The sequence below is a fragment of the Salvelinus sp. IW2-2015 genome, linkage group LG14 (genome assembly GCF_002910315.2).
Source record: "Salvelinus sp. IW2-2015 linkage group LG14, ASM291031v2, whole genome shotgun sequence".
Lineage (NCBI taxonomy): Eukaryota > Metazoa > Chordata > Actinopteri > Salmoniformes > Salmonidae > Salvelinus > Salvelinus sp. IW2-2015.
In genome coordinates this window covers 26,678,873-26,688,908 of record NC_036854.1, presented here as the reverse complement: position 1 = coordinate 26,688,908, position 10,036 = coordinate 26,678,873, and the positions used below count along the sequence as shown (strand labels likewise).

The 10,036-nt window shown below is 41.7% G+C and overlaps 1 pseudogene; it reads left to right on the top strand.

Annotated features, from left to right (window-relative positions):
* Positions 1 to 9,481, top strand: part of LOC111973500 (adenosine 3'-phospho 5'-phosphosulfate transporter 2-like) — a 12,085-nt pseudogene extending 2,604 nt beyond the window's left edge.
* The last annotated feature ends 555 nt before the right edge of the window (positions 9,482 to 10,036 follow it).

Genomic DNA, 10,036 nt, shown 5'->3' with positions numbered 1-10,036 from the left:
AAAACCTATAGTGTCTTACCTCACACTTCTAGAAACTATACGTGTCTTACCTCCACATGTCTAGAAACCTATTACGTGTCTTACCTCACCACTGTCTAGAAACCTATACGTGTCTTACCTCACACTGTCTAGAAACCTATACGTGTCTTACCTCACACTGTCTAGAAACCTAACGTGTCTTACCTCACACTGTTCTAGAAAACCTATACGTGTCTTACCTCACACTGTCTAGAAACCTATACGTGTCTTACCTCACACTGTCTAGAAACCTATAGGTGTCTTACCTCACACTGTCTAGAAACCTATACGTGTCTTACCTCACCACTGTCTATTAACCTATACGTGTCTTACCTTCACTGTCTAGAAACCTATACGTGTCTTACCTCACACTGTCTAGACACCTATATTGTCTTAGCTCACTGTCTAGAAACCTATACGTGTCTTACCTCACACTGTCTAGAAACCTATACTTGTCTTACCTCACACTGTCTATACGTGTCTTACCTCACACTGTCTATACGGTCTTACCTTACACTGTCTAGAAACCTATACGTGTCTTACCTCACACTGTCTAGAAACCTATACGTGTCTTACCTCACACTGTCTAGAAACCTATACGTGTCTTACCTCACACTGTCTAGAAACTATACGTGTCTTACCTTACACTGTCCTAGAAACCTATACGTGTCTTACCTCACTGTCTAGAAACCTATACGTGTCTTACCTACACTGTCTACAAACCTATACGTGTCTTACCTCACACTGTCTAGAAACATATACGTGTCTTACCTCACACTCTCTAGAAAGCTATACGTGTCTTACATCACACTCTCTAGAAAGCTATACGTGTCTTACCTCACACTCTCCTAGAAAGCTATATACGTGTCTTACCTCACACTGTCTAGAAAGCTATACGTGCTTACCTCACACTGTCTAGACACCTATACGTGTCTTACCTCACACTGTCTAGAAACCTATACGTGTCTTAACTCACACTGTCTAGAAACCTATACGTGTCTTACCTCACACTTGTCTAGAAACCTATACGTGTCTTACCTCACACTATCTAGAAACCTATACGTGTCTGTACCTCACACTGTCTAGAAACCTATACGTGTCTTACCTCACACTGTCTAGAAACCTATACGTGTGTCTTACCTCACACTGTCTAGAAACCTATACATGTGTCTTACCTCACTGTCTAGAAACCTATACGTGTCTTACCTCACACTAGTTACGCCCTCACCTCCAAGCACTGACCACTGTTCAACTTTTATTTCGGATTTCCGTCCGTACTTTTTTGGGGAAGTTGTTTGTGAGTGTGGAGTTTGAGGAGGCCTAGTTCTTGGTATTCTGCCTTTCATCTCCAAGACACTGTCTTCATAAAGGTTCCACGTCCTAGCGATCAGAGGCTTGTTTTTTTGCTTTCCTTTCTCTCCCTCCCTGCATTGGCGATGCGGTCCACTGGTCCCCCAGGGGGGCTAGTTGGAAGCTCTACTGCGTTCGCACAGGATGCGAACGAGATCTGATGTGAACCCTTCAAAGGAGAGCAGAGGGGGAATCAAAGCACGCCAGACCAACCTGCTGCGTCACCTTGTCACCCCCAAGGCATCTATCGGCCTGTTTGGGAAGACTCTTCAGTCTCCTCTTCCTTTCGTTTTACATGTGTTCAACACAAACCAACCTCAACCCTCTCTCTTCTCCTGTTTGGATTTGATTGAGTTGAAAAGTCCAGTAGAAAGTTTTTTTTAAATATAATTTTGCATGGCTGAACTTGTTCAAAGGGCCGTGTGCACCTACCAACCTTTCACATTCAGATTTAGTGTTTAATAGTCACATCTACTGGGTTGCAGGGGAGATTGCAGGGTACAGTGTTTAATAGTCACATTTGCAGGGGAGATTGCAGGGTACAGTGTTTAATAGTCACATGTACAGGGTTGCAGGGGAGACTGCAGGGTACAGTGTTTCATAGTCACATGTACAGGGTTGCAGGTGTGACTGCAGGGTACAGTGTTTCATAGTCACATGTACAGGGTTGCAGGTGTGACTGCAGGGTACAGTGTTTAATAGTCACATGTACAGGGTTGCAGGTGTGACTGCAGGGTACAGTGAACATCTTAGGCACTGAGCTCCAACATGCAGGACTAAGGGAAATGAGATAATGAAAATGGTAATAAAAAAACAACAAACGAAATAGCTCTATATACGTAATTACAGTTGAAATCGGAAGTTTACATACACTTAGGTTGGAGTCATTAAAACTTGTTTTTCAACCACTCCACACATTTCTTGTTAACAAACTATAGTTTTGGCAAGTCGGTTAGGACATCTACTTTCTGCATGACACAAGTCATTTTTCCAATAATTGTTTACAGACAGATTATTTAACTTATAATTCACTGTATCACAATTCCAGTGGGTCAGAAGTTTACATACACTAAGTTGACTTTGCCTTTAAACAGCTTGGAAAATTCCAGAAAATTATGTCATGGCTTTAGAAGCTTCTGTTAGGCTAATTGACATAATTTGAGTCAATTGGAGGTGTACCTGTGGATGTATTTCAAGGCCTACCTTCAAAATCAGTGCCTCTTTGCTTGACATCATGGGAAAATCAAAAGAAATGAGCCAAGACATCAGAAAAAAAAATTGTAGACCTCCACATGTCTGGTTCATCCTTGGGAGCAATTTCCAAATGCCTGAAGGTACCACGTTCATCTGTACAAACAATAGTACACAAGTATAAACAGCCGTCATACTGCTCAGGAAGGAGCCGTGTTCTGTCTCTTAGAGATGAACGTACTTTGGTGCGGAAAGTGCAAATCAATCCCAGAACAACAGCAAAGGACCTTGTGAAGATGCTGGAGGAAACAGGTACAAAAGTATCTATATCCATAGTAAAACGAGTCCTATATCGACATAACCTGAAAGGCCGCTCAGCAAGGAAGAAGCCACTGCTCCAAAACCGCCATAAAAAAGCCAGACTACGGTTTGCAACTGCACATGGGGACAAAGATTGTACTTTTTGGAGAAATGTCCTCTGGTCTGATGAAACAAAAATAGAACTGTTTGGCCATAATGACCATTGTTATGTTTGGAGGAAAACGGGGGAAGCTTGCAAGCCGAAGAACACCATCCCAACCTTGAAGCACGGGGGTGGCAGCATCATGTTGTGGAGATGCTTTGCTGCAGGAGGAACTGGTGCACTTCACAAAATAAATGACATCATGAGGTAGGAAAATTATGTGGATATATTGAAGCAACATCTCAAGAGTCAGAGAAGTCAGGAAGTTAAAGCTTGGTCGCAAATGGGTCTTCCAACTGGACAATGACCCCAAGCATACTTCCAAAGTTGTGTAAAGTGGCTTAAGGACAACAAAGTCAAGGTATTTAAGTGGCCATCACAAAGCCCTGACCTCAATCCTATAGAAAATGTGTGGGCAGAACTGAAAAATGTATGCGAGCAAGGATGCCTACAAACCTGACTCAGTTACACCAGCTCTGTCAGGGGGAATGGGCCAAAAATCACCCAACTTATTGTGGGAAGTTTGTGGAAGGCTACCCGAAATGTTTGACCCAAGTTAAACAATTTAAAGGCAATGCTACCAAATACTAATTCAGTGTATGTAAACTTCTGACCCATGAAAGAAATATAAGCTGAAATAAATAATTATCTCTGCTATTATTCTGACATTTCACATTCTTAAAATAAAGTGGTGATCCTAACTGACCTAAGACCAGKAATTTTTACTTGAATTAAATGTCAGGAATTGTGAAAAACTGAGTTTAAATGTGTTTGGCTAAGGTGTATGTAAACTTCCGACTTTAACAGCCAGTGTGACGTGGGCCTCTCTCAACTCACACTGATATGAGGCAGAGTGGCGACTTGTCTGCCAAGTGCTCCACTCCTATCCGCCACTCAGAATTGCAACTATCTAGCCAGCGCATTTACGTTTTCCACTTGACCCATATGGAGGGGTGAGAAGACACAGGCTCCGTCTGTCTCCACCTGTTCTGTTGTTGCCCCCCATCTTGTCACAAAGGGAAATGCCCTCCGAAATTTCAAAAGTTTAGTTCACCTTTCGTTTCAAAGGTTTTTGTGATTGGATGTCAGTCATGACAGATGTTGGATCAATTGGAATCATTAAAAAAAGTTCTCGACACTGAGATCCACTTGGTGTATTCAACGTTCTATCCAAGTGGAACGCGTCAGTCGAGTAGTCTCCCTGAATTCAAAGTCAGCTGCTATGGAGAAATTCCCTTKACTCTGTATCCTAACGCCTCTCTGTTTTCTAGGGAAACGGTACAATCTGGCTGATGTATCGGCTGCTCTCTGTATGAGTCTGGGACTCATCTGGTTCACTCTAGCTGACAGTAAAGTAACACCCAACTTCAATGCAACAGGTAACACGTGAATCTGAATCTGTTGTGTATCTATTGGTAAGTCGGCGGAGTGGTTACGACACTGTTTAGCTATGGATCAATCCTTTCACCATTCAAATAAGTTTAAGACAAGAACGTGTATCAAAGTAATCAGAATGCTGACATTTATGAGCATGGGCCAAATTAAGCCTAGTACTTGTTACCTGGGCTGGGACTGAAGTACTTTTAAATGTGAAGTTTGAACTCCCTAAAGATGAGTGCTGTTATTGGTTACGGTGGTACACCTGTTTTTTCTGGAGTTTTAGGTGTCCTCCTCATCTCTTTGGCTCTGTGCGCTGACGCTGCCATTGGGAACGTGCAGGAGAAAGCCATGAAACTCCACAACGGCTCCAGCTCTGAAATGGTACTGGTAATTTGGTATTTTATTAGGCTCCCCATTAGTTGTTTGCGAAAGCAGGAGCTACTCTTTCTGGGGTCCACACAAAACCAGAAACATTACATAATACAGAACATTAATAGACAAGAACAGCTCAAGGACAAAACTACATCACTTTTTTTTAAAGCGCACGTAGCCTACGTATCAATACATACACATAAACTATCTAGGTCAAATAGGGGAGAGGCGTTGTGCCGTGAGGTACTGAGGACCTGCCTTAAAACCAAGCTGGTATATTTATATTGCAAACCCTATTGTATAAACTGTCCTGAATCACCTGAGAAATGTGTCAGACTTATGTGAGGTGTTATTAAAGGCTTTGTATTCCTGTTCCAGCGGTTTTGGGTACATATTGACAGGCCTGTTTGGTGTGGGTGGATTGGGACCAGCAGTGGCCTTTTGCTCTCAGGTTAGTAAAACCCTCTCTGTCATGTTTCATTATAATAGTTGAAGCATGCACCGTTCTGTAGTTGTCATTTGTTTGATGCACACTGTGGATAACGTATGAATTTGGTAAAAGATGTTGATGTGACAATCTATTATTTTTTTTTATTTTTTTTCAGCATCCTGTGACGACATACGGTTATGCATTCTTCTTCTCTCTCACGGGATACTTTGGCATTTCATTTGTGCCTTAATCAAACTTTTCGGAGCCCTGGTCATAGTCACAGGTGAGAACATCATTCAGGTCTGGGCAAATGCTTTGCTTGCGGAACCGCACAAAATAACTCCTACTCTCTTTTTATGTTTCAAAGTGTTCAATTGAACAGTTCCCATTGTTTCCTATGACTAGTGCATATTTTAATTTAAAAAAAAATGTGAATTCAGAATGTGAATTTTTGGACCAATGGAACCTTGAGTTAGAACTCCCCTAAGTAAGTATATGGCTCCACAGAAAGGCCCCTGACTTGTGACATCCTTACTAACCCTCTAACTCTACCTCTAAATTCTAAAAGCATAAACTTTTGACATTTCGCAGTGGTAAAAAAGCCACATCAGATTACTGAAATGAAGCTAGATTAGAGGGATCGGAATCTTATTTAAAAGTTCTGGAAACTTTCAGATTAATTTTGACATTAACTGGAAGACAAATGTCAAAGTCATCTCATCACCAAAGTTAAACAAATGTCTATTTCCTTGATGTCCTTTGGATGTGACAGACTTAAATTCAAGGTTGTGTGGTATTATATTTCTCACTTTTCTGTCTTTTGTTCATTTCAGTGACGGCCGGACGTAAGGCGATGACGAATATCCTATCCTTTATGTTCTTCTCAAAGCCTTTTACTTTTCAGTAAGTCATTTTATCGTCAGTCTCTTCTAAACGTCCCTTTTTCAGGACCATGCCTTTCAAAGATAATTCGTAAAAATCCAAATAACTTCACAGAACTTCATTGTAAGGGTTTTAACACTGTTTCCCATGCTTGTTCAATGAACCATAAACAATTAATGAACATGCACCTGTGGAGTAGTCGTTAAGACACTAACAGCTTATAGACGGTAGGCAATTAAGGTCACAGTTATGATAACTGCTCTACAGGGAGACAGGACGGACAGCTGATTTTCCTCGCAGTGGCAGACCACGTGTAACAACACCTGCACAGGATCGGTACATCCGAACATCACACCTGCGGGACAGGTACAGGATGGCAACAACAACTGCCCGAGTTACACCGGGAATGCACAATCCCTCCATCAGTGCTCAGACTGTCTGCAATAGGCTGTGAGAGGCTAGACTGAGGGCTTGTAGGCCTGTTGTAAGGCAGGTCCTCACCAGACATCACACGGCAACACAACTCGTCTATGGGCACAAACCCACGTCGCTGGACCAGACACGACTGGCAAAAAGTGCTCTTCACTGACGAGTCGCGGTTTTGTCTCACCAGGGGTGATGGTCGGATTCAAATTTATCGTCGAAGGAATGAGCGTTACACCGAGGCCTGTACTCTGGAGCGGGATCGATTTGGAGGTAGAGGGTCCGGTCATGGTCTGGGGTGGTGTGTCACAGCGTCATTGGACTGAGCGTGTTGTCATTGCAGGCAATCTCAATGCTGTGCGTTACAGGAAGACATCCTCCTCCCTCATGTGGTACCTTCCTGTAGGCTCATCCTGACATGACCCTCCAGCATGCAATGCACAAGCCATACTGCTCGTTCTGTGCATGATTTTCTGCAGACGAATGTCAGGTTTCTGCATGGCAGCGAAGAGCACGGATCTCAATCCCATTGAGCACGTCTGGGACCTGTTGGACTGGAGGATGAGGGGTAGGGCCATTCACCCCAGAAATGTCGGGAACTTGTAGGTGCCTTGTGGAAGATTGGGGTAACATCTCACAGCAAGAACTGGCAAATCTGGTGCAGTCCATGAGGAGGAGATGCACTGCAGAACCTTTTGTCAATAGGGGGTGCTGTTAGCACTTTTTTTTTGACATTGCCAAATTAAACTGCCTAGTAGTCAATTCTTGCTCGTACAATATGCATATTATTGTTATTATTGGATAGAAAACACTCTCTAGTTTCTATAACCGTTGGAATTATGTCTCTGAGTGGAACAGAACTCTATCTACAGCACTTTTCCTGACAGGGAGTGAGATTTCAGAAATCTGGCCTCTGGTCACAGGTCAGTTTTAATGTCCCTGTGAATGCTATGAGGATACAAACACTGCCTACACCTTCCTCTAGATGTCAGTAAGTGGTGACAATTTGAATGGAGTCGATTGCGCAATCAGGGTCTGTATAAAAGAGAAAAGACCGGAAGTAGCTTTCTTTTGGATCCTGCGCTGGACGCATGAAGGGCGTCGGGCCGACCCCTTCCAAGCCTGGTTTAGTCAGTAATATATCGCCGGTCATGTTTTTACTTGTTATAGGTGTTAAAAACATCAATAGGTAGTTAATTTAAACCGTTTTATAGCAATTTATATCCGTTTAGTGCGATTTTGAGGCATTTATTTGGTGACGCTCTTCCATGAGCTGGGCACGTTTCCTGTACAATCGAACGTTATTGGCCATTTCGACGGGACAAGAGGACATCTTTCGACCAAAAGACGATTAGACCGGAGAAAGGATACATTGCCCAAGATTCTGATGGAAGAACAGCTCACAGTAAGAACTATTTATGATGATAAATCGCTGTTCTGTTGAAAAATTTTAAACGCATATATCGCCATTTTGTTATGTGTAGCTTCGCTTTGGCGGACCCGGTATTGCACAGTAAGGATAATTTTAGAAATGTAAGTCAGCGATTGCATTAAGAACTAATTTGTCTTTCGATTCCTGTCAACCCTGTATTTTTTAGTCAAGTTTATGATTAGCTATCGATTAGACTAGATCTCTCAAAGATAGCGCCCGACATTTTCAGGCCAGTTTTGCTACTATTCTCATTGTATAACCACGTTTTTTTGTGGCTAATAATGCACATTTTCGAACAAACTCTATATGTATGTTGTAATATGATGTTACAGGAGTGTCATCGGAAGAATTCTGAGAAGGTTAGTGAAAAAATTAATATTTTTGGTGATACATAACGTTATCGCTCCGTTGCTTGGATTCATGCTGGGGTAACGTTTGCACATGTGGTATGCTAATATAACGATTTATTGTGTTTTCGCTGTAAAACGCTTAGAAAATCTGAAATATTGTCTGAATTCACAAGATCTGTGTCTTTCCATTGCTATGCTTTGTCTATTTTTATGAAATGTTTTATGATGAGTAAATTGGTAATACACGTTGCTCTCTGTATTTATTCTAGTCGAGTTGTGATGGTGGGTGCAATTGTAAACTATGATTTCTACCTGAAATATGACACATTTTTCTAACAAAAACTATCCTATACAATAAATATGTTATCAGACTGTCATCTGATGAGGTTTTTTCTTGGTTAGTGGCTATCAATATCTTTATTTGGCCGAATTGGTGATAGCTACTGGTGGAGAGAAAAAGGGTGGACAAAGAAAAATGGTGTCTTTTGCTAACGTGGTTAGCTAATAGATTTACATATTGTGTCTTCCCTGTAAAACATTTTAAAAATCAGAAATGATTGCTGGATTCACAAGAAGTGGATCTTTCATCTGGTATCTTGGACTTGTGATTGAATGATATTTAGATGCTACTATTTACTTGTGACGCWATGCTAGCTATGCTATTCAGCTTTTTTACTGGTGGGGGGTGGGGGGTGCTCCCGGATCCGGGTTTCTGACTCGGTAGAAGTTRATGCAGCTGGTGGCCACACCAGATACTGACTGTTACTTTTAATTTTGACCCCCCCTTTGTTCAGGGACACATTATTCCATTTCTGCTAGTCACATGTCTGTGGAACTTGTTCGGTTTATGTCTCAGTTGTTGAACCTTGTTATGTTCATACAAGTATTTACACATGTTAAGTTTGCTAAAAAATAAACGCAGTTGACAGTGAGAGGACGTTTCTTTTTTGGCTGAGTTTATTTTACTTTAGTTAAATTTAGCCTGCTTTCAAGGCTTTGAGAACATTGTAATACACCTCTCCGTTCCATTTCCTCTCAGGTACATATGGAGTGGCCTTTTAGTTCTGTTGGGCATTTTCCTGAATGTTTACAGCAAAAACAAAGACAAGATGAAGCTGCCATCTTTGGCCGACCTCAAGAATATGGTTCTAACAGGGAAGAAAGTCAGGCTGCTATCACAGAACATGTAGTAAGAGGGACCAATGTCGGGATAAACAGACGTTTYTCTAACATTCCTATCTAACATGGACCTAATAACGGGTGGGCTCCTAACGCGTTTAAAGGCCATATAGAGCCCCACCCATAAACATTCCCAGGAGGAGAACATGGATATGGTGCACCTACGAGACTCTGAAATGGAAGCTGGCTTCTTAGCTAACCTTAATAGCACAGTTTTGCACTGTAAGTGACTATGACTTTAGCCTGTGCAAGGCGAAGGGGTACGAGACGGTTGAAAGATAAGCTATAAACTTTTATTGAACTGATCATGTCCCGAAATTGAATGTTTATTTTCACCTGCATGTGCCAGAAGACAAAAAAAAATGTTTTACTCAATCATTGTCTGAGAAATGTCTTATGGCTTATTTGTCATTTATATCCAATTGTACAAAATACCGCTCCGCAGCACATTGACATCTTGTCATGCTCGGAAGTGTATAAACGTGTCAACTACCATATTTGCTAACAATTTATTTTGGTGAAAGGTTAGCTCTTTTTACATTAAAAACAAACTGGGAAGTTTATTC